General features: G+C 43.8%; 1 protein-coding gene across 17 annotated transcripts in view; it reads left to right on the forward strand.

Annotated features, from left to right (window-relative positions):
• Positions 1-25,679, forward strand: part of RIMBP2 (RIMS binding protein 2) — a 289,653-nt gene that overhangs the window by 2,423 nt on the left and 261,551 nt on the right. For 2 of the 17 annotated variants that reach the window (XM_048821718.2, XM_048821720.2), the window contains exon 1: positions 2,681-3,031. The exons of 14 other annotated variants lie outside the window; for them this stretch is intronic. The gene's annotated coding sequence lies outside the window, so the exon portion shown is untranslated. Of the gene's footprint in view, positions 1-2,474; positions 2,523-2,680; positions 3,032-25,679 lie in introns of those variants that run through there. One more of the 17 variants, XM_048821722.2, reaches the window with a different exon arrangement.

Here is a 25,679-nt window from a genome sequence, read left to right on the forward strand (position 1 = left end):
GATGAGCCACTTGATGATTACCTGTTCTGTTCATTCCCTCTGGGGCACCTGGCATTGGCCACTGTCAGAAGACAGGATACTGGGCTAGACAGACCTTCGGTCTGACCTAGTATGGCCATTCTTCTGTTCATTCAGGTGGGGCATAAAGGGGCCATAATCTACTGGCAAATGTCTAGCAGATAATTCACCCAGCATAGGACAAGTTCCTGCTAGTGTGTCTGTGTTGCAGTCCGTCTCTGTGCTTCTGCCCCCACCCTCTCCTAGCATGTGGAGCAGGGAAATGGTATGGTTGAACTCCACTATGCTATAACCGTCATTCTTTGCCGTAGGTTTCATTAAGAAGTCTCCACCAGTGGGATAACTTAATGCTGCTGCCTGGCTGCATCTCTAAGTTGTGTAGGGTTTGTGGCCGGCCTTTAAAATTGCGGAGCTGGAGCCAGCTCCCTGACACGTTTGTTCCAGGCTGAGCAAAGCTCAGGCATAGGACAGAATCCACCGCTTAGGCTCTGTCCACACTACAAATGAGTTTATAATATGGTTGGCTCTAAATAAGATTTTGGTCTACATACACCCTGGGTAGTAATCTGTAAGAAACCATGGCAACCATTATGCTAGTGGCCTTGGTTGTCTTCCTGTAACTGTCTCAGCATACTTTTTTTTTTCTTTTTAAATAGTAAAATAGATTGGACCTACTAACTCTGTTTGTGTCACTGGGTTGGCCAGTCCTCCTTCCTCCCAGTTCTCTGTGCGGTAGAACCTCCCAGTGTGCATTGCCTAACATGCTGGTGGTGCTTCTCTGCATGCTTGTCCTCCAGACTCTCCCTCCGCTGTTGAGGCACTACGGGGTAGCTGCCTAATTCCTCCCCCTTCCTCCCCAGACATTGATACAAATACAGTTGGGAGGCCTGGAAGGTAGAGAGACTCAAACATGGGTGCATGAGGAAACAAAATCTGCTGTGTGGACACAACTCCACAGGTCTTTGTTGTTTTTTGTTACTGTTACCAGGTCAGAAGATGGGCATTGGTTACAAAAGCGCGGCTGTGCTTGTAATGTACTCAGAACCGCAGTCTAATCCACTTGCCTGTAGGGAATGGGTATGTGGTCATGGATAGGAACATACAAGGCCTTTTTCTTGATCCCACTCTTCTCCTGCTGGGTGACTTTGGGCTAGGCAGTTAGGCCAAGATTTTCAAAAGCAACCAGGGATTTTGGGGGACTAACTTTACATACCTTAGGTTGGCGTGATTTTCAGAGGGCAGATACTTGGCGCTCTCTGAAAAACAGACCTCTTTAAGATGTGTCAAGATGGGTACCCACAAAATAAGGCACTCTTGAAAATTTTGGCCTTAATCTCTCTGGGTGAGACTTTCAGGTGCTCAGTATCCACAATGGGGGATTTTCAAAAGTGCTCAGCAACCAGAAGCTCCTACTGTAACACTTTGGACCAGAATTTCTATTCAAAATTGATAAAGGAAATCCAGTTATTGTGGAATCATTGCCACAGGAAGCTGGTGAGGCTAAGAATTTAGCAAGATTAAAAAAGATTGGATGCTTAGTGCATAGAAAAAATATCCAAAGTTATAATAGTTAATACTAACAAATGTTGGTAGGGATAGTAAACCTTATGCTTCTGGGTTTAAACCAATCTCTAGCTTTTAGAGATCTGGATCAGACCTAATGTGAGGAGCAGATTATCTCACAGATGCTTGCTGGGAGTGGGTGGGGGGTGTCTTACACCTTCCTCTACAGCATCTGGTACTGGACACTGTTGGAGACAGAATACTGGACTAGATGGACCCCTGGTCCAATCCAGTGTGATAGATCCTATTTGCAACAGAGCTGAACACCCAGCATGAACACAGCAAAATAAGTTCTCTTGAAAATCTGGCCATTTATTCAGGTTCCTAAATAGGAGCTGAGCCCTTCGGAAAACGCTGAGCCCTTCTGAAAATTCTGCCTCAGTTTGCTCATTTGTAAAACAGGGGCTGCGGGGTGGAAGGAACCATGTCTGAAAAGGGGCTGTAAACATTCACTGCCTCTTCCAACCACAGGCACATTTAATTTTACGAATAATGGAGAAATATTATTAAATGGAGAAGTATATTTCTATAGCTGCTTTGGAAGGATTCAATACAATGATTGTAAACTCCCTGGGAATAGAGTATTTCCTTGCACTGCGAAGCCTTGCATGGAAATACAGAAAGCTCCACTCCACATTCCTGCATGAGCTATATAGGCAATTAACTTGAACTGACATATCCTATAGCTAAAATTAAGGTGCATTATAGGAGATCCTCAGGAGTATACTGGTGCCTTTACATAAGGGCTGAAAGGTTTTGCTTCCCTTAAGGAAGACTTTTTATTTATTTATTTTTGTCATCCTTCCTTTCCCTCGCCCCGGGGCCCTTCCAGTATCTCCCCTCCAGTTGCTAGGCTGCACAGTTGGCGGCTGAAGTTTTGCAGGGGGGTAGGCTGCCGCTTTCTTTACAGGAAAAGGACGGAAAGGTTGGGGGTGGCCCAGGTAATCTGATTTAATACCCTTCTGCCTCGGAGTGCCGCAGGGCAGGGGGGAGGTTCCAAGCTCGCAGTGACCGTCCATTGGCTCGCCCCCGTAGGCCACACCGCTGAGCTAGGCAGGAGACCCTGGGAGTGATGTGATGGCATTACTTGGAGGTACAATAACCCCCGCGCCTGGTGATCGAGCCAGGCTGGGATCCGGCCCTCTCCATGCTCCCTCCGCCAGCGCCGGAGCTTAATCCGGTGCGAAGGGGAAAGGGGCAAACCGGGGGAAAGCCATCTTTGCGTGTGCGTGCAGCGCCCGGCCCTGCGGTTTCATAGGCTCCGGCAGCGGCTGCACGGCCCGTGATGCTGGCTGGCGCCCGCCCGCTGCCGCCCTGCAGACAGCGGGGGAACCATTGGTAGCTGGGAAGCCCGGCGGCGCGGCTCCACCGGCGTTGCCGCCTCTCCCGCACCCGGGGCCGGCACACGGCAGTTCTCTGCTGCGGGACGTCGGGGGCGCTTCATTCCGAGGTAGGCTCAGCTCGACCCCGCTAAACATAGCTCGCCCTCTCTAGCTGCTTTATGGGCCAACCCCCCCCCCCCCCCCACACACACACACAAAAGGGGGTGGATGGATGGATGGATGGATGGGGGAATTCTCCCCCAATGCTGCCAGGACTGCGGCGGGAACTCTGAGCACAGCCAGGCAAACTTTATGATTAGGCTGTAATTTGAGGGTGCCCTTCACTGGTTTTATTATCCCCACCCCTCCCCCGGTGCTGTTCACAATGATAAAAGGTGGTCTCATTTGTGCATGAGCCGGAGGTAGAGGGATTAAGCCTTTGCGAGATGATTCCATCCTCCCTCCCGTTGATGTTTTATCTTGTGTCATTTTTACTAGTCAGTTTCCTATGAAAATAAGATACGGGCTGACACGGGTTTAATGGTGCCCTGTTTCTTCCCTGCGTAAGCTGCTGTGGGCAAAGTTAGTAACCGTACTGGCTTATACCGTTATCCCCCCTTCCAGCGCTGTGTGCAGACGCACCGTGGCCCCGTGCTTCGCCGATGAACGCTGGGGTGTCATAGCAAAGTCGTCGGTGTGACTGCTCTTCCCTCGGAGAGATGGTTAATGAAATTATCTGCGGTATTTCCCAGGCATCAGTGTGGGAATGACACCAATGGGTGGGAAAAGCTTCTTTATTTTAAATGTAATTTGCAAACCTTGTGTTCCAAATTGGACTAGTTGATTTGTGAAAAGGCCCCCATTTCCAAAGGGAGGGAAGGAGAGATTTTGTGTGTATTGGTGTATAAGATGTATGTACTAGACATACATGTGTGTGTTACATATAATATTAGTGTCTGTGTGGTAGGTACTGTGTATATAATACAAATGAAATTTTACTATATCTTGCATGTATAGATATTGGTAAATCAGCTAGCATGTAGCAGATATCCATTCATGAGTATTATTTGGGAATTATAATACACAAGGGATAATGCAGTTTTTCTATTATTGACCTCTATTTAAAGTTGTGGTTATTTACTATAATGTCTAGTGTAGGGCAAAAAGCATATTCCTTTCCAAAAGTGATTTGTTCATCAGTGTTACAACTGTGCATGGTCTTAATAGTATTTTAATTGTTGTAGATTTAAATGCACTCAAAGTTTTAAAGCAACTGCCTTTCGTTGCCCATTGATGATAAGCACTGTCCAACCTCGGTCCAATGCAGAAGACCATGTAGAGAAATTTATATATAAATGGCTCCACAGAATAGTGTATCAGTGTGGATTGGTATTGCATCTGGCAAGAATAGGGACAGGTCCCTAAAGTACCCTACAATATTTTGAAGCACTGCATAAAAATGCAACCATTTATGTTAATGTTTTAATAACTGCACCAAGTGGATACAGAGAAGGAGGGAAAATGAAGGCTGCCACTGTCAAAATATAAATGAGTAATTCAGAGCAAGGTAAGAGTCACCTTAAGAAAACAGCATGAAATATTGAGGCATAGAGCCATAGAATGGAAATGAAAGGGAACTGCTTAAAATTAATGAGAAAAAATAAATGTGGAAGTGAACTGTATGCTGTGAGAGTCACTGTAGTCACTTTGTGGTTCAGTTTGTATGACTGGAAGGTGTTTCATTATAATTAGAGAGGGTCTTTCTGGTACACACAGTTTGAGAGAGGAAAGCAATTTGAAATGACTCTTGCTTGTGTCCACTGGGGTTTATCTACTTAAAGACATATTATTCAAAAATTTTGCATTTTTCGAGTGTCTTGGAGTTTGTGTATAAATTATTGCTGTCTGCTCTTGTCAACAAAGAGATCCAGCTACACTGAACAATGCATTTGACGTGGCATGATATTAAAACAAACAAAAAAACCCTACATCAGGTGGAACTAGTGAAGTGGCTATACTCTCTGCAGACTGAGGGCACCGTCACTTGCTGCTTGCTAGACAACTGAATTGGTGTTAGGTTGCTTTGCTTAGTACCTAGCATATTGTGTTGTGTTTATGCAGCGTGACTGTGGTAAAGGCTACATGCACAGAAGTGCAGGTTAACTTGGCATGCCACTGAATAGGATACAAGTATGTACATGGACCATCTGTTTATAAATTTGGTGCCTGTTTTTTAAAGACTAATACTGGCAAATTTTACCGTTAGGATGTCACCTGGTCTTTTAAAAACCTGAGAAGATGAGCCGTAACAATGTGGGTCAGTAGAGGACTCAGAACTTTAACCCTAATGTGAAAAGAGTAGCTGATACTTGATACCTTGATTAACTAATAAGCAGAGAGAATTACAGCATAGGTGCACAAACCTTAAGTGTTGCTATATATGGTTGACCTCACTTGATAGGTGATAATACATAAACATATGTGCATGCATAGATGTTTGGATATGTATATAAGATATATACTTCTCTGTGTTTGTGTATTACATGAATATGCACACAATATTTTAGATACTCAATATTTTATTGTATAATATATGCATGTGTATAATGCACAAACACACAGATCTCTATATTTTATATGCATACCTACACAAATACATGCACTGATCTATGTACTCACTACTTATTTACAAAAACATACACATTATTTTATGTTTATATTTATAGTACATCTTTGTAATAATTGACTTACATTCTCACAATTTCCCACAATGGGAGGTGATAGCACTTCTGGATTGGATTTGCCAAAGACAGGATCCCACTCTGGAATGAACATTGGTTTGATTTGGTATGGTAATTCTTTCTGTATTTTACAAAGCACGAGTTATATTATATCACTACACAATTATGCTTCTATCACAAGGATTTAGTGAGTGCTTATCACCATATCACCTGGTTGCCATTAGGAAATTAAATAATTAAAAACACACACTTAACTTTACCCCAAAGCAAGTGGAGCCATCCTACCCATTCCATAATTAAATTAATGCAATGTACTTTGATAGCCAAGTCAGTTTTTCAGTACAGCACTATAATGGAAGTAGAGCTATGCAGTGAATTCATACTGGAGCCACCCAAGAGTTCTGAGATTGAGGATGCTATTGTCCGATTTATTGACATGGCTGCTGAATGAATTTTTTTTCCTGTCTCGTTTACATTTTAGTATTTAGAGGAAGCTTTAGCCCAGAGCCAAGTTTTGCACAAATGCTTCAGTATTTTATTTCCCCTTTGCCTTTTTATTAGCTGTAGCTTATTACATCCAATGAGCTGTCTGATAGGAATGGCATTTTGATGGCAAACTCCTCTAGCACTGTGTACAGCTTCCCTTGGGCTGTATTGCAGTGGCTAAAATGTGTTTGAGGTGGCTTTAAGAAACTGTGAAGAGAGCATAGCACAGCTGATGCTGCTATTTCTTAAGATGCTCACTGTTTCTCTCTGACTGGTTATGCAAGTGTACCAAACGCCAGTATCACGGAGATCATCACTGGCATAAACAAAATTCCTTTGCTTATATTTCTATTATAAATACATATTTTTTAAAAATTAATATGCCCAGAGCACGAAGTAGAAAATTGAGATGCAGCCACAGTGCTGAAAAAAATGGCGCCCCCTTGCAAGTACTACCCTATTTATTCACCAGTGAAAAGCTAGGGCTTGTGCTGTTGGGCTCATTCCCATAGAGGAAGACTCAGGAGATGCTGTAATTGCCCTGGCAGAACAGTTAAATATCCCATGGGGCAGCTGACAGTCACTGAAGTTTGAACATGGTCAGTGTTAATAACCCCCAGGTTCTATTTCTCTTTCCATAACTATAAAAAAAATCCTTTATTAAACACTGTGCTGAAGTTATCCGTTTGGGGTGCATTCTATGAAGTGGTCTCCAGTAAGGTTGTCATTTTTTTAAGGAAAAGAGAATGAGCAATTTTCTTAATTCAGGACAGGCTAACTCCTGAAATGTGGTAAGCATCTGCAACTCTGACTCTAGGGGGAAGGGTAGGTGACTGTTGAATTGGACTGGGACTCTGGAAATCTGGGTTCAATTCCCACCTCTCCACAGACAAACTGTGTGGCCCTGGGCAAATCATGTAATCTCTCGGTGACTAGTTCCCCATCTGTAAAATAAGGAAAATAATATGTCCATTCTCCTATGTCTTGTCTGTCTAAGTTCTTCAGAAAGGGACTCTCTTCTTATGTGTCTATGTAATATATCATGCCTTGTACAAGGAGCTCAATTTCTGATTGAGACTTCTAGGTGCTACTTATAAACTGAAGATTTTGCAATGCCCAGTACCATTTAGTATTTGGCTTCAGTTTATTAATTCTTAGACAAATATTTCTCTAAGTGCCAGAAACACTTGAATTCACATGAGCTTTTGGAATACCAGATGTGATTTGTTAAATGTCTTTTTTCTCCATTGTGAACACAGGTGTATTCAATGTGTAATGAAGTATACGTTCCTCTGATTATTGTGGCAATGGGGTTTTGGTAGAAAATATTCACATGACCAAACCCAGCATGTAGGGAGAAGGGAATAGGAAGCAGTTCTTTAACTTTAATAAAGTTTCACCTCATCTACATTATGTTGTAGAAGCAGTATAATAACACTGAGTGCTTTTTAAGATGATAAATGTGACATTACTATGGAAAATGGTTGATGCTTATTATTATTATTCAGCAGCCATGTACACCTGTCTCTGAACATACCAAAGGAAGGCACTTTGAGCATAATAGTAGGACACAATCTCCTTTCCTCTATTTCATCTAATCAAAATTAGACACTATCTTCCTTTTGGCTTTCATAATCAAGAGCTGACTGCAGATTTTTTGTAATCTCCTCCCTAGTGTTCAAACGAGGGCCTGATTCACTAAGATGTTGAGCGCAATGGGATGATGGGCACAGAAATCCCTCCCAGAATCAGGCCCTGATTGATTTGCAGAACTGTCTACAAAAGCTCAACATACTGTGTACCAGGTGCCTGGGATGGGCCACACGGCGAAGGCCACGCTCAGGGCAGACTGCAAGAAATAGGGCAGACAATCCCCAAAACTGGTGGTTTATTCTATAATTAGATTCACCAGGCCAGTAACAAAAGAGCTACTATAATACCACACCGGTTAACCAGAAGCCAGACACAAGCCTTTGGGCTTTCCAGACATTGGCTCCCATCCAGACAACCCAATCTAATATAGTGAGAGGTTACTGAAAACCCGTTTTATCATATAAGAAGTTCTTTCTAATCCCAAAGGATCAGACACATATATCCCCATGTCATTTTTGAATCTCAGATCTTACCCAAATATCACGCTGTCTGCCCGTTCTTATTAAATCTTTAGTTAGTTACTAAAACAAAAGAGAGTTATACGTGGTTAATAGATCATACACACACAAATGATTGCAAAGTCCTTATATCAGGTTTGTAGCAGTCATGGAATAGACTGTTGGCTTGTAAAGTCTCTCTGGAAACTTCCAAAAGATTGGAAGGTCCTCAGTCCATAGTTCAAGATGCTACTTTTAGATGTAAATCCACAGTCCAGAGAATTAGAGCAGGAAAGAGGCAACATGGAGATGTCTCAGGTGTCTTTTTTATATCCTTTGCCATGTGCATGGAAACTTTACTATCCCAGACAAAGCCCACAGCCCCTGTATGTGGAAAATTACTGGTCCAAGATGGAGTCCAGGATTGCATGAACATATTACATATCCCTGTACGTTTTGCTGACTCACAGTAGGTGGCTATTGGCTCCTTGCTGTCTGAGGCATCCTCAGGAAGGGCTCTCTGGCAGGATGAGTTTCTTCAATTGCCAGTTGTGCGAGTGGAGTGTCCTTGATAGGCCATCAACACACAGCTGTCTAGCCCTAATGAAAATTCTAATGGGTGTGGGGGGTTCTACCCATGAATACAATGTAACGCTGACAGACCCCAGTCGGCGGTGGGCAGGATCAAATCTGGGACCTCTGGTGCTTAGTGCATGAGCCTCTACCTCATGAGCTAAAAGCCAACTGCCTGTTAGCAGACTCATTTTTTCTCTCTCTGTAAGTGGTCTTGGTGCCACTAGATGGGACAGAACACCACACCAAGAAGGTGTGTGGGTTACATACTTCCCCTTGCTGAAGAAGTGCATCCTGAGCTTCAGAGACTTCTCAGTTGAAATCCCGGACAAGCCCCCACTTGTAACACCGACAGACCCTGGTTGTCGGCAGGCAGGATGGAACTGGGGACTTCTGGAGCTTAGTGCATGAGCTTCTACCACATGAGCTAAAAGCCAACTGACTGTTAGGTAAGGCTGTAGAACAGGCTCATTTAACTCTCTCTAAGTGGTCTTGGTGCCATTAGATGGGACAGAACACCACACCCAGGAGGTGTGTGGGTTACAACAACACAAGATATTAAGTATGTTTAAGATACAAGTATATATCTAATATTCATAACTTCAGATACACAGATGATACATGCATATAAACAGAATAATCATACTTAGCAAATCATAACTTTTCCATTGACACCTTACATGACATATTTTGTATGAGATTTGTTGCAATTGGTTAGCAATGGTAGCAATAATGATACTAATGGTCATATTTCTTATACACAGCATCACAGGCAGCTTCAGGTATATTCTTAAAAATCTAGAATGTACCAGAGGCAGAAAGGGTCCCTTTGAGCCTGGGATAAAATTAGTCCTGCTGAGGGATGGTTTAACAGAATCCAGAGAGGAGGAGGAAATTCCACCGGAGTGGAATATTTTGCCTCAGCCCCTCAATCCCCACTCATAGTTTGAATATGGCTTATCTCCATTCTGTGGGAACCTGTCTTGGCTATGCCCTCTTCGAAAATCATGGTACTTTTTTTGTTGCCATGTTCCAGGAATAATTATTTCTCTTCTGGGTTGTTGTAATGCTCTTTAAAAAATAAATAAGGGACAGATCCTCAGCTGGTGTAAAGAAACAATAACTTCAGTAGAACTAGGCTGCTTTATACCAGCTGAGACTGTGATCCATAAGACCTAATTCTGAGGGCCTCATTGGATGGGCAAGTGCCCTTGATCCCCATTGAAGGCAAATGGAGCTTAGGGCACTGGGCACCCAGCTGGATGAGGCCCATAGTTATCGCTGTAACAAGCAGTAGGTATTTAAGCCTATCCCTTGCTCACTGCATTTCTCTATTTCTGTGGCAGTCGTAGTTTTATCTAAATGTAAAAAACAAAACAACCCCGCCACCCTTCCTCTTCCCATAAAAGGAATCATGTGTATTGTTCATAATGTTAAGAAGCATGTTCTCTCTTGAGTCTGAGTATTTTTCTCTTCCTGTCCCTTGTTTACTGTCTGCTAATTACGTTTTGTAGGTGGCAGTTTTAAATCTTAGTGGGCCATGTCATGTGACTGCTAATGCTCTGCAGATCTCTGTTACATAACCCATAAGTCGTCTGGAAAAATGTGCTTGTGTCATCCTGGGCATGACATAAGGCTCCATTTGAAGCTTAACAGTCTGATCAGTTTTTATGTAGAATGACTGTAGGAACCTTGTGCACAGTTTGTTGCGGCAAATGACTTGTGCCCTCAGTTGTCTGGCCAATTGTCTTATTTCCCTGAAATGCTTTACAGTCTGCAGCGTCTCTCTTTTCTGCAGGGTGTGTGCACGTTGTGTGCGTGTGGGGAGGGGGTTACATCTACCTTAGTAACAGGTATCTGTCGTTAGATGCCCTGATATGCCAGGTAACAATCCAGATAAAGTAGCACATTGGAATACCCTCCTCCTGCTCCTCCTTCCCAGGTATTTGTTAAATTCCTAATAGCATGTTCACCATTGATTTAAATTAACCTCGTTGGTCTAAAATAACCCCTGAAAACACATCCTAATTGGGCTGTTTATGCATTATGCAAAATGAAACATGAATCAAAGGAGAAGTTTAAAAACTTGGTAGAGATTATAAAATGTTAATGCATGATAATTCATTAGGATGCTATTTCACAGAAGAAGAATTTTTATTTTAAATGACGTATGTTGTCAGACCCACGCAAATAATGGTTCCTCCTTCCTTCCCTAAATCAGCATTTTGTCCTTTGGCTTTATATGCATACAATAATTGTTTTTGGTACTATTAATGTTATTTACACACTACTCAAAAATGTACCAGGCATTTTATAGATACACAAGTCATGTCCATGCCCCAAATGATTTCCAAACTTGCACAGATGGGGCATTTGACTGGGACTAAGGAGACCTGGCTCCTAGTCTTGGCTCTGCTGCAGACTTGCTCTTTATGACCTTGGGCAAATCAGATCATACCTCTGTGTCAATCTCCTCATCTGCAAATGGGCTTAATGATACTTACTTTTCTTTACGAAGCACTTTGAAACCTCGGGACAAAAGCTTCAGTATAGGAATAATTGGAGGAAATTCTATGGTCTGTGTTGTAGAAGAGGCCAGACTAAATTATGTAAATGGTTCCTCTGTCCTTAAAATCTATGACTTTATTAATCCATATAAGAGTTAATTATTGTGTGTATTAGACAACATACACACGATGGAAGCAGGGGAAAGAATTAAAATATGAGTGTTTGAAAAACAATTAGGATTTTTTGTTTTGTTACACTTTTTTGGGGGGGGGGTCACTTCTTGCCTTTATGCCTTCAATATAATTTCCAAGCCCTGGACTACTAGTTTATTTTAAATTTATCATTACTACTATATATCACTGCAGTTATAAACCTTCTCTCTTTCTCTCTGTCCATTTATACGGTGGGAAGGGGATAGTTGTCTGTGTTCTAATGGTAGGTGTCTGTTCTAGATAATCCAGATAATGTGTATAATTGTAGATATATTGGGCCAAATTTCCCTGTGATTTAATTTCATTGACTTCACTGAGGTTTGTCCAGGGATGAATCTGGCTTATTGTATGTGTGTGCTGTAATGTAAATAATGCTTAGCTACCTATGTAAAGTTCTTTGAGATCTGTGGATGAAGAGTATCTCTTTGAGATACTTCGAGATCTGTGTTTGAATATTCTATATCCTTTTTAAGCACTGATTTTGGACTGCATTCTCGAGAATGTAAGTTCTCCAGGGTTAACTTAATCTCATTGAATAAATGAAAAATGGAAAAATTGTGGCATAAATTGTTATGTGAATGAGACATCTATACAGCTATTTGGGGGGGGGGGTAATGATTTTGTGCATTAAAGAGATCCTGTCAATGAAGCTCTCGTGCTAAATAATTGTTAATTTGTATTATGGTGGTGCTTAGAGGACCCCATCAGAGATCTAGGCTCCGCTGGGCTAAAATGATGATATGAACATAGTGTAAAAGTTGCCCTGGAGAACTTGCAGACTGGGTTTAGGTCAAGACACCACACAGGTGGCTGAAACAAACAGATTGGGTGTAGGGAGACAAAGTAATAGTAAGAGTAGCATGGTGGTTGTATAGCCCGCTGTAATTCAAGCTTGCTACCTGGCTAACCATTCACAATGGGCACAGTTCTGGAGGCAGGATGGCAAAGGTCAGTCTTTGGATAGGTCTCTCCTTAAGGATTCCATCAAGGGTTATTTAAGGGGGAAGAGCAAACATGGAAGATTAGAACTTCAGTGTAGGACCCCAGCCTATAGAATGCCTAATACAAAGTTGGCATTATACAAAGAAGTAAAGGGCAAATCCTCAGCTGATGCAAATTGTTACAGCTTTGTTGACAACAGTGGAGCTATGACACTTTACAACCCACTGAGGTTATGTACCTAAGAATGGTGGTAGGGCTATTTTTAAGGTTATCAGCCTTCCCCAGTGATCCTTTTTAAAAAGAGAGGTGTGTTTCTTAGGCCACGTCTACACTACCTGACGGATCGGCGGGTAGTGATCGATCTATCGCGTCTAGTGTAGACGAGATAAATCGATCCCCGATCGCTCTGCCTTCGACTCCGGAACTCCACCAGGGCAAGAGGTGGAAGCGGAGTTGACAGGGGAGCGATGGCTGTCAATCCCGCGCTGCGAGGACGTGAAGTAAGTGATTCTAAGTCTATCTAAGATACATCGACTTCAGCTACGCTATTCTCGTAGCTGAAGTTGCGTATCTTAGATCGATTCCCCCCTAGTGTAGACCAGGCCTAAGAGATTATACTGTCCTGTGGCAGGGTATGAGTTAGAGTAAAGCCACTCTACAGAAAAGCCTTATTGTATGGAAGGTTGTATGCGTGTGTCGACAGGCATTGGAAGAAAATGAGTGCTTTGCTAGCTTTACCTCTGATAGAGTATGTTGATAATTAGAAATCTACTTCATGTTGTGTAATTTTTAACCTTGATTTGATTTTTTGAGAAAGCATGCACTGAATTTCAGTAAATGCAGCCAAAGGTATGTGAAATCCAAAAGAGGGCCACGCTATCTATGTCATTTTTAAGCAACTATGACTGTTACTTATATAGCCCATTGATATAAGGTTTGTAAATAAATAATTTCTGCCTGACATGCTAGAATTGGAAATTTTCTTTAAAGAGTTTAATCAGAAAAGAGGCTAGGGGAGGGGGAAAGAGAAAAGCTGTATGTGGAGTTAAGGGCTAAAAGAACCAGTTAGGGAATGATCTTACTGCAAAACACAAACGGATCAAAATTATGCTTATTCTGAATTTTCAGGGCAAGTCTCTTTTGTGGGGGAAGACCACCCCCTAGAATGTCCTTTTGAATGATTTCTTGAAATGTTAAATAACATGAAGAAGAAAGGAATGGACAGAGTGCCCAGCCCCTGTCTGTATGGGTCACATTCTGCCAGAGAACTTCAGGCAGGCATCTGGCAGACCAATAAACAGAGATGGACCAGAACTAATATCCCTAATTCAGACCCCCTGAGCTATGGCTGTTTCAAAACCTGGTTTCCAACTTTTTGGCTCCGATTTCTCTTTAGAGAAAACACTCATGGGAAATGAGGGGCAAAAGTTTTCAGCCCTGCCTCTGGCTTCCTTGGGAAACCCCAGAGAGGCCACTGTACAGGCTGTATGCGATAGGAGTTGAGTTGCTGATGGGAGTGATCTGGGTGTTGGGTGTTGACTCACATATTCCTGTGTGTATGTCCCTGACTTGGCAATGACCTGTATGTATATACCCACTGTCACCCTGCATATGTTCTATGCTCCTGGCACATAAATATTCACATCCCATTAAAATTCTAATTTCCGTAGGCTCCTTTGAAAATCCCAGCCTATCAAATATAATTTAAATTAGTGGGGATGTTTCCACATTCCTGAGCCAGTAACAAAAGCACATCTCACCATTTTGCAGGGCGCTAAAGACTGACTCTGAGGTCAGTGGGAAAGCTGTCTAACACTGGCTCTTTATGAGTAACTGAAGAAACAAAATTCAATTGAGGCATGCTTTGGCTAAAGACTGCCTTCAGTGATCAGTTTTGATGCCATTTGTGTGAAGGGTATTAAACTTTCATTTCTACAGCGCATTTTAACAAGAGAGTAAAACCTCAGTTTGAAAGGAGTTATACATCAAATTGGTAAAATATATCTTAGTAAAATTTGTTTTTTAATCTGGTTTATATGAGTGGAAATTTTGATTGTTGGGCTAAGCTTTTATCTAACTTATGATAAAGCAGCCATATTTTAAAAAGTTTTTATTTCCCTTTAAAAACCAGGAATGAGCCTTTAAATGGGCTAATTTATTTTAGTCATTTGAGTGCCCGATTGAGTGCCACAGTGTATGTCTACATTGCAATTAGACGTCCTGGGCTGGCTGGTGTGGACTCAGGCTCATCTGACTCAGGAAAAGGGGCTGTTTAATTGCAATGTAAACATTTGGGCTCAGGTTGGAGCCCGAGCTCTGGGACCCTGCAAGGAGGAAAGATCCCAGACCGTGAGCCCCAGTGCAAGTCTACACTGCCATTAAACAGCCCCTTTGCCTGAGTCCTGCCAGGCCAAGTCAGCAGACACAGGCCAGCTGTGGGTTTTTAATTTCAGTGTAAACATATCTATAAGTGCTAAGAAAGAACCACTTTGTGCTCTATAACGTAATGAGTGGTCAGTTATAGGAGCACATGCCATGTGTGTTTCTCATAGGCCGACTTGGTAAAAATACTTTGTTATACTAGAAACCATTTGTTGTACACGGATAGCATGAATCTTATATACATTAAAGCTATGTTTACACTGCAGATGGGAGGTCTAATTCCCAGTTTGGGTGGATGGACACAAGCTAGCTCTGTTTCAACTACCGTACTCAAAATAGCAGTGCGGCCCCAGCGGCATGGACTGCTAGCCTGAGCTGCCGACCAAGTACAACCCCGTCCAAGATCCTCGATACATACCTAGGTGTCTAGCCCAAGCTGCCGCCCATGCCAGCATGGCCACACCGGTATTTTTAGTGTGCTAATTGGAGCAGAGCTAGCACATGCTTGTCTGCCTGAGCTGGGAAGTACACTTCGCAGCTGCAGTGTAGATGTGCCCTAACAATTTTAGACCCCATTTTGCAGCAATGGTGTGGCTGCACAGCGGCCACCAATGGTGTACGCTACAAGGATACAGGGCTCAGGTGTGTTTACCCTGGAAACCTGCTCTGAGCAGTACACGTTGAAGAGCAAACATTGCATTTGTATATGGTAAATAAATCCCCATATGTTCCATAAACACAACTGCACACTTTGATGCAATAAGCAAGTATGTGCTTCTAAAAATAATGCCGCATTGAAACATTTACTTTTTTGATCTCTTTCCAAGCAAAGTTTCTAACTAGATATTGAATACAGCCAGGTGAGCTTACTCTGTTGTGCTTAAGAGCCCTGGAGGGCCCAACCCCATTGTAGGAGGGACTGTACAAATGTAAAAGAGACTGTTTGCCCTAGAACTCGTTACTCAATGTATGAGACAACAGGTGTATACAACAGATGGGGAAGCACAATATAACAATAAGTAAATATTGATAGGCAGTGGTCATATATATATCAGCTGGTCATGTAGGGCTCTTCTCTGTACCCCTCCAGATCACTGTCTTATGCTTATTTATGTTCCCTTGATGTCCTGCTTTCACTGTCACCTACTCCAGGTATTCAAAAATCACAAGCCAGGCCCCCGCAAATCCTGAGATTTAAAAAAAGTAATAAATATTTGGAATCTTATTTGCCTTCTGGTTTTTGATCCTTTAGAGTTCAGGGTTTCAAGCTTTTATCTGTCACTATTAGGGCTAGAAGTTTACCCCACAAAAGTGACATTCTCAACTAATCACATGACTCAAGAAGTTGGGCTTTTAACAACAACACAATGTATTGTGAGACTTGTGATAAAATCGCAAGAGTTGGCAGCAATGCTTTTCTGCTGAACTTTCTCTCTGTAGACCGCAAGACTATACTCAGTTTTGTTTGATGCCTTGGGTCAGTAGTTTTAAGGGTTATGGGATAGGGAAGAATTTCTCCTGAAAAATCCTTCTATGGAAAGAAAGAAAAACTGGTCTTGAGATGAAGAGACTGATCTAGGACTCAGGAAATCTTGGTTTACTTCCCAACTCTTCCACAGACTTTCTGTGAGAGCCTCTGCAAATTGCTGCACATCTGTGCACATCTGTAAAACAGGGATAATACTTCTCCATATAACAACTGGTACATTCATTAATTAAATACAAGCTTTTGACTCTCTGCTTTGAGTTGCCTCTTGTCCTTGTGGTTGGTAGAAGTTTCCATCAGTGTTTTCAGAATATTTTTTGTCTTAACAAAATAAAAACAATCCACCCATAGACACAACCCAGTTTTCTCTTGAACCCCTATTCTCATTCTTTCCAGCTGTTTATAAATAACCTGAATCTTGAGCCATGGAAAGAAAACAAATTAGCAAACACTTGAGCCCTCTGATTCCCTTTCCCCCCCCCCCCCATCCACCCTCCCAAGTCCAACTGTCTGACCTTCAAACCTTTAAAGGTAGAACATGTGTGGGTTTTTTTTCTCCCCCCAAAAAACATATCACACAGGTTGAAAGTGTAGTACAGAAAATTTATCAGTGTGCTCTCTTTAATACCCCTCAATTAAACAGAGCTTGAGTCAGATTCACCACTGGCATAAAGAAGATGCTTTCAATGTGGGGGGCTCACATCAGCTTTAATTGATTTTACACTTGCAGTGAATTTGGCCCGAACATAACTGTGCCAGGTACTGTGATATGTCCACAGGAAATAAAACTGAAAGAACTGACTGATTTGGAAGGGGTAATAAACCTTGTATTTCAAGATGTAAGCTAGTCTTTAACTATTAGAGCTCATCCTTGTCTGTATATGGGGCGCAGATTATTCCACATCTGCTTACTATGAGGTAATGGTAATGGCCATTGTCAGAGATCGGATACTGGACTAGCTGGACCTTGGGTTTGATCCAGTATGGCAATTCCTGTGACTCCTTTCATTATAACTCCAGTGTGCAGATGTTAGATGATAACAATATTTGGTCATTACTGAATGAGTTGGGCACGCTGCTTTTATTTTATTTTTTAAAGGCAGTAAGATTTTCAGTATCATCGAACCAAAACCAGACTAATTTTTCAAACTACTTACCTCCAAAGATAAGGACGGAGTTCAGTATTACAAGCTGCATTGGGGCAGGAGGCATTGGCAGTGGTTTCTTTAGAGGATTTAAGCGTCTGACAAATTTCACTTCCCCCACCCAGAGTAGCCATGGTTCCTGAGAGGTTAAGTGCCCCCACAGCATTTGGGTGGAAGCATATTCACGTTACATACATTTCATTATGAAAAGGGGACAGATATTTGGTAAAAGGTCTCCTGGAGAAATAGACCAAGCCACGTCCTGCAGCTCTGTTCCTTCTGGCCATAGGCAAGCTTATTTTTGCCTAATTTTGAACCCTTTCATATGTCGGGCTAAAAAGCGTGATCTATATGTTGTTGGATTTGCTGTCTGCTTAGGGGAGATTGGAGGCAGTGGAGAAGCCGAGAGGGGTGCAGGAGAACAAAATATAATGGAAAAATGTATGTTTGAGAGAAAAGGCAGAATGAAAACCGAATACTCTTCAAAAGGGAGCAGGAAAGAAAGGGGAGTGAAAAATCCTAAAGATAAATATACAGTATAAAAGGCAGTACCTGTCTGAACCTATATACGAGGCAGTTTTTGTGCTGTTCATCTGGACTTTGGACTATCTTATTTATTTTAAACAAGTATAACACATCTATATTAAATCAGTCAGTTTAATACTGAATGTGAAAATACTGTCAGTCAAACAGCCAGCAAGTGATGGTATCATCCTGAATTCTTTGGCATTGGTCCTCGTTTCATGCTCTGCCACATGCTAGAATTTGATTTTATCTGTGCATTTGTTCCTTTCTGGACTATTTCCCTCTCCCCAAAAGAATAAAATTCAGAAGTAAGCATTTTTCTGCATTCTACAGGATTGTCACTGACTTCAAGGGAGTCCTTCTTGAAGACAAAGCAATCTGATGTTTGTGGAAAGGGTCTGGTGGGACAGTGTTTCTATATCCTTCATGACTTTAAGAAAAATATAGATGTTAGTGATATGAAATGCCATTTATTTTCATTATCTGCAATATTCATCAAAATTATAATTATTGGTATGGGTTAAATAAAAGGTATAATGTACTCCAAAGGCAGCAATGCCATAAAAAAAATCCTGGTTTTCATGTCACCAGAAACTCTTTGTAGGCTTAATTTATCATAATATCTTTTGGGCTAGAAAGGATCTCAAGAGGCTCATACAGTCCATTCTCCTGCATAATGACTCAACTGAATGTCTCCTTTTCAATTAAATGATAGAGCTCTTCCAATACTTGCACCTGCAGTCTTCTGATTGGTTGACTAGCTGTCCTTATAAGGAGGACTTTAATACAAGTTAACAGGGGGGGACGGGGAACAGCTTGGTATTCTCATGACCCCCCACAGATCTTATTCACGGAGGCCCCATCAAGTGTCTCAAAGGAATGCTTAACTATCCCCATCAATCATTATTGGAGTGATAAAAGGCTGCTATTATATAAATAATACAAGCATCTGATAAATAATTCAGAGGAATTATCACAGCATCCCATTGTGTATTACATATCATCTGAAAATTACTATGCTCATGCAACAGGGAAAAAAAAGGTGGGAGAAATGAGATCACAGCGTTGCCATCATTAATAATAATTGAAACAAAATCTATATGTACTTTTAAACATTTCAAAGACAAATGTTTTAAAGTGCTATGATTTTTGTGTGAATTTAATGCACAATCAAACGGAGTCCTGGAGACTGGAGTCCTGTGTTTACCAACAGAACAGGCACTGGGCAGGCTGCAGCAGTGTGAGCTTCCCTTCTATCCCACCTGACCAATGTATATTGACTGATATGAAGAGACCCCTTCTAGAGGTGAGTCCGTTATCCAGGCCAAACCAGACTTTGCCTCTTACTGAGGCTGCCCAAAAGGTCTCCAAACTGTGATGGTGGTTTTGTGATTTGGACACCTGTCTGCTCACCAGTCAGGTCACAGTTGTTAAATAACTTCTAGTCCCTTCAGGCCTGGCCTGGATTTAGGCTCCAATCCAGTAAAGCCGAATTTGACCCTAAACTACAAAAGATTATCAGACTGGGAATTGACTCTGAAGTCCTAGGTTAGCTCCCTGACAAGTAGAAAACCTTCCTCTCTTGTCCTCACAGCCCTGTCATAGAATCATAGAATATCAGGGTTGGAAGGGACCTCAGGAGGTAGGTCATCTAGTCCAACCCCCTGCTCAAAGCAGGATCCAATCCCCAATTTTTGCCCCAGATCCCTAAATGACCCCCCTCAAGGATTGAACTGACAACCCTGGGTTTAGCAGCCCAATGCTCAAACCACTGAGCTATCCCCTCCTCCTTTTCTGTTATTTATTCTGTGCAGCTCATTGACCAATTTAAAATGCAGACTAACTTGCCAGCTAAAAGTTAATGGATCTCCCTTTTTTGGAAACAGTGGGGTTCCCCTAATTGTCAACAGCATAAACTGTACAGATCAGTAGGCAGTTCTGCTGATCCATTATTGTGTCAATTATTGTGGTTTCCCTGGAGGTATTCCTTAGAAAAACAAGTTCTTATTTCAAGCTGCTATTCTTAAGAGACCAAGTGTGATGGGGTTATTATTCATGTTGTCCCCAGAATACCTTATAAGCTGTTTAAACTCTATGCCAAATGAAAGTAAATCATGGAGATGGGGAAAGGAGTCCAGGGGAATGTACCGCCTTAATGCAAACCCAGAGGGGAACATCTATTATTGAAATGAGCAATAAGGCAAGCGAATGGAACAGCTCTATGAAGGAACGGTCAAACAGCGGACAATAGAACTTGCTAGCAGCACATGAGGACAATTTTAAGCAAGATGTCTGTTCCAGTGCATCCAGAACACACCAGATCAGCAATCTCTGTACCAAAGGCAGTGAAAACTAACTAGTAAGACTCCCTGCAGCAAATGCACAAAAAGCAGTTTATGTAATCTTCGATACCTTCAGCTCACACAGCATGGGTTTCCTGCAGTCAAGCAAGGAAAGCAACAGAGTTCATGCCCCTAACAGAGGGTGACTTCACCTACCCTAGGTGATTTACATGCAAGCAACTTCTTGCTAATGAGGGGAGACTTTTTTTTAATGTGTTGAAGTGAGACTAAAAAAAAATCCTGATCAAACTGTGGCCAGTTTGTCACTTGGGGTGGGGGTGGGAGAGTAAGAAAATGGAACTTGAGCTTTCATCTCATTGAAACAATTTAAAAATATGCCAAGGATGCTCTCAATAAATGCTCAAATAAATTTGTTAGTTTCTAAGGTGCCACAAGTACTCCTTTTCTCAGAAAGGCAGAAAGCTGTAAGCAGCAAGACAGATGTTCGTGGGAATAGTGTCCCCTTTTGGAATATTTATGCAGGATGGGAGGGAGCCTGTGACTAGGTGGAAATCTGGTCATTTTGCAACCTTCTGGAACCAATCTGAACCTGCTTTGGAACACAGACCCCATTTCCCCTCTACTGTAGGTGAAGAAGCCCATGGCACAAAAGGCTCTTTACAAACACTAGAGAAGAGATTTAAGACCAAGCACATGCTGCGAGCATTGCTCTATCCAGCTGTAAAAGGAAAATTGAAGTCACGCTTCCAAACTTTATCACCAGAGGCTCTTGAAAAAGAAAACACACAACTAACTGCCATTTTCCTCTCTCCCCATTCTCCCTACTGACCATACCATTTCCTAAAGTGCCATGAGAAAGTCGCCTTAGCCTAAAAATGCTCAGTCTCCTAATGATTCTGAAAAGGGGCTCGTGACAAAGCGCCATGAAGACAGCTAACCATATGGGAGGGGAAGCAAGCACACAGCTAAAAGCAATCTAGAGAGACAAGCTTTCTGCATCTGCTCTGAATGGAGCAGATTACCAGTTGCTATTCAGATTTGTTTTCATAAAGATGGGAAGATAAGGACATACTAATAAAAAGTGAAGCACGTAATGGGGGAGGCTTTCCAATTTGGCAAGGAATGATCCAGGCTTTCTTTGCCACCACTTTGTATTCTCTTTAGTCTCATCTTTATTACCTGGCTTGCTCAGCACTGATGCTGTTTTCTTAATCTCTCTCCAGTGTGGCAGGACAGCTCTACTTGGGTAGGACTGGGTGATGCAAAGGAGAGCCCAGCCTGGAACTAATCAGCGAGAACATGCCTGATCATTATTTTTTTCCCCACTTATAAAGTTGTTTTGATTGCAGCTGCACATTTGTTTCCTAGGCAGCCTTGTTTGATCATTTTAGCATTTGAATGATTCCAGCTTAGCTTTGAAGCTAATACCTCAGTGAGGTGAAAGGGGGCTTGGCGACTACAGCATTCATAGCTGTGCTTTGTGATTTATGTTCCTGGCTACACGCAGTGAGTTATTTGTTTGTTTCTTCATGAGGCTAGTTCTGCAGGATGATCATAGTTTGACTTGTACAAGGAAGGGCTTCATAATGGTTAAGAAACATTAAATCAGTTAGCCTGGATCCATAAAACCTGGCATAATGTGATAGTACTTCGCACTTCTAGTCCTTCATCCTGGGATTTCAGTGCAGTTTACAAATGTTAATAAATTGAGGCTCCCTATGCTCCTGTGTAGCAAGTGAGATTGTTATCTTTAGTTGACATAAAGAAGCAAAGTAACTTGCCCAAGCTCACACAGTGAGTTAATTGCAGAGTTAATAATAGAGCCCTGGAGTTCTGACTCCCCCAGTTCCTTTTTCCACCCACTAGACATGGGGCGGGCAAAATACAGCCCGCGGGCAGGATCCGGCCCATCTAACATTTCTGTCCTGCCCACCATGACTAACATTTCTGTCCGCACTTCTCTGTCCCCTCGTGATCTCTGGCTGCTGAAAGGCCCATGGCTCAGCGAGGCGCTCAGGCAGGCTGCCTGCCATGGCCCCACGCCACTCCCCGAAGTGGATGGCTGCTGCTGGCACGTCTCTGCGCACCCCGGGGGGCGGGGGGCAGGGGACGGCTTTGCGTGCTGCCCCTGCCTCCAGCACCGTCATCACAGTGGTTTCCGGCCAATGGGAACTTTGGGGGCGGTGCTTGTGGGCACAGGCAGTGCACGGAGACCTGCTGCCCCCTCCCTCCCAAGGGGGGGTGCAGGGACGTGCTAGCAGCAGCCGGCCACAGCCGCTTCCAGGAGCAGTGTGGGGCCACGGCATACAGGCAGCCTGCCTGAACCCTGCTTCGCCACCGGCCGAGAGCCACCTGTGGTAAGCGCCTCCCGGCCAGAGCCTACACCAAGCACCCTCTCCCACACCTCAACCCCCTGCCGCAGGTCAAACCCTCCTCCTGCACCCCAATCTCCTGCCCCAGCTCAGAGCCCCCTCCTGCACCAAACTCCCTCCCAGAGCCCTCTCCTGCACCCCAACACACTGCACCAGCCCAGAGCTCCCTCCTGCACCCAAACTCCCTCCCAGACCCCGCACCCCCTCCATTAATATAGGAGAAATGTATGGCCTGTGACAACTTACCAAAATTCGTGGAGTGGCCCCCCTGCGAAAATTATTACCCACCCTGCACTAGACTGACAGCCATATATACAGAAGAACCCAAATTCCCTGCAGATACGAACATTTTCCAGCTTGCAATTTTCTACTCGTGTTCCTGAGAAATAAATACAGGAAACAAAATAATAATGTACAGTATCCACAGCAGGGGTGGTGGGAGGTGGAATCCTCTGTCGATGTGACACAGGAGCAGGGTTATTTTGTTAACCCACCTTTTTAGGAAGTGATGGTGAATACCTACAGGAAGATACTGATTGCTGGCTGCTGACTCATTTTGGCAAGTGTGGCTTGTTAACTGCATCCTGGATATAAGAGAGGTGGGTCTGGCTCTTGGGACAGTCAAAACTGGACTCTAACGCAGAGCAGAATCATCTCTGTTGTAGAAAAATTGCTTTTTGTGCATTTGCTGTTGGAGGTTTCCAACCATTAATTTTCACTGCCTTTGGTACACAGATTGCTGATACAGTGCATTTTGGATGCAATGGAACAATTACAGTATCTTTCTTACAATTGTCCTCATGCTGCTGCTAGCAAATTGTGTTGTCTTCTATTTAACTGTTAAGGTATTTTTTGTTCTATATGAGTTACATAGGAGGCTTCTGTTCCTTCCCACCTTTATTCAATAATGTGCCACCTTGTAAGACGCTACTTGGTACTTGTTTGAGACCCAGTCTGATTGCTTACAGAATTCTATTTGTTCTGGAGCTCCTCTGAATTCAGTAGTGTTTGTCTCTTTCTCTGGTGATCTCTAGATCAAGGCATCAGGAACTAATTTAGATCACAGCCAGGGATCTTGTCTGGTCTCGGTGACTATACACCTTACTACTGTCTGCCAGCTCAGGAGCAATTCCCATTGCTTGAGTGATAGGGGCCTGTGCTTTGAGTGCTGAAGATTCTAGTTTCTAGGACATGTGGTGACGGGTTATTGCTAACTGGGACCTGTATGGAGATCTGTCGTCATGCAGCTGTCACATGCTTCAGGAAGCTGTGTGTCATGTCCCTCTCTAATTAATGACTGGTCCGGATGACATTTCTCCCTTTAAAACAACAGTAAAACTGTTGGTTTTGAAAGTCCTGGGTTTAATCCCTGCTGATAAGCTATGATATGGGGCGTCATTTATGTATATACAGTGATGACCTGCCAAAATCTTAACAACGGGTTCCCTCCTCACCCCACGAGGGCGTCGTTGCCCACCCCCGCCCCCCGGGACTCCTGCCCCATCCAACCCCCTGCGTTCCTTGATGCCCCCCCCCAGGACCCCTGCCCCATCTACCCCCTTCCCCTGTCCCCTGATTGCCCCCAGAACCGGGCAGGAGGGTCTCATGGGCCACCGTAGTGGATGCCTACCCCACCCCTAAAAGCCAGAGGCACCTGCCGGGGGGCGAGGTGAGGAGTCCCGGTGGTGCTACCTGGGGCAGCTCCCAGGAAGCATCTGGCAGGTCCCTCTGGCTCCTAGGGGCGGGGGAGCATAGCTAGGGGGGAGCAGGGGGAGCGGCTGCTCCCCCCACTGATCACATCAAAAGTGGCACTTTAGGTGCTGACTCCCTGGGTGCTCCGGGGCTGGAGCACCCACGGGGAAAATTGGTGGGTGCAGAGCACCCACCAGCAGCTCCCCATCCCGCGTCCGGCCCCAGCTCACCTCCGCTCCGCCTCCTTCCCTGAACCTACTGTCCGGCTCTGCTTCTCCGCGCACCTCCTCCCCCCCCCTCCCCCCCGCCGGCTTCCTGTGAATCAGCTGAGAAGCAGGCGGCGGCTTCCAGCTCAGGCCGAAGGTGGCAGAGGTGAGCTGGGGCAGGGAGCGGTTCCCCTACACACCTCCCCTGCCCCCCCGGGTTACCTGCTGCAGCGCGGGCGGCCCTTCTCGCCCCCCCCCCCCCACCAAGCTCACCTCCGCTCTGCCTCCCTGGGCCTGAGCGGGAAGCCGCCACTTGCTTCTCAGCCGGCCCCGGCTTCCTGCGCGAACAGCAGATTCGTGGGAAGCCTGGGGGGGCAGAGAAGCAGCACAGGGCGGCGCGTTCAGGGGAGGAGGTGGAGCAGAGGCGAGCTGGGGCCGGGGGGTGGGGCGGGGAGCTGCCAGTGGGTGCTCTGCACCCACTAAATTTTACCCTTGGGTGCTCCAGGGCTGGAGCACCCAGGGAGTCAGCGCCTAAGGCGCCACTTTGGGCGGGTTAAATTTAGAAGCCCTTGTTTCTGTTGACCGTGGACAATGGTAAAATACACTTCAGGATTATTCCAAATATTGCTTGATATTTAATATTCTCCCCATATCGACCACTCACAGCACATCTCTATACCAAGACTGGTTGACCTGCCAAACTTTGACCAGCATGTTTGTTTCTTACCTAGTGTATGGCCTAGCAGGGAGATCGTAAAGCAAACGAACAGCTGCATGCCTCAGCAACAGGTACTGCCAGCACCGGAGGGCTGAGAGAGCAGTGACAAGTTAATTTCCTCCCACCCCCCGTCAAAGTGCTGCATAGGGCTGAGCTTTGTGATGTCCAGCCTAGCAAGCCCTTAGAGGTTGGATTATCCCATTGCTTTGCATCTTGTGTATAGCATCAGCATAGGTATAGGGTGGTTTAGCTGCAGACGATATGGTTGTAGCTGGGGTGGGGTGGGGGGCATTAACTACTCAAAGGTCCTGTCCAAACAATTTTGTAATAATTTTGTAATAATCGTCTTCATACGCAGCAAGGTACAAACTGTGTTATAACCTAACTGTACTAGA

Source organism: Caretta caretta, chromosome 15 (assembly GCF_965140235.1).
Source record: "Caretta caretta isolate rCarCar2 chromosome 15, rCarCar1.hap1, whole genome shotgun sequence".
NCBI lineage: Eukaryota > Metazoa > Chordata > Testudines > Cheloniidae > Caretta > Caretta caretta.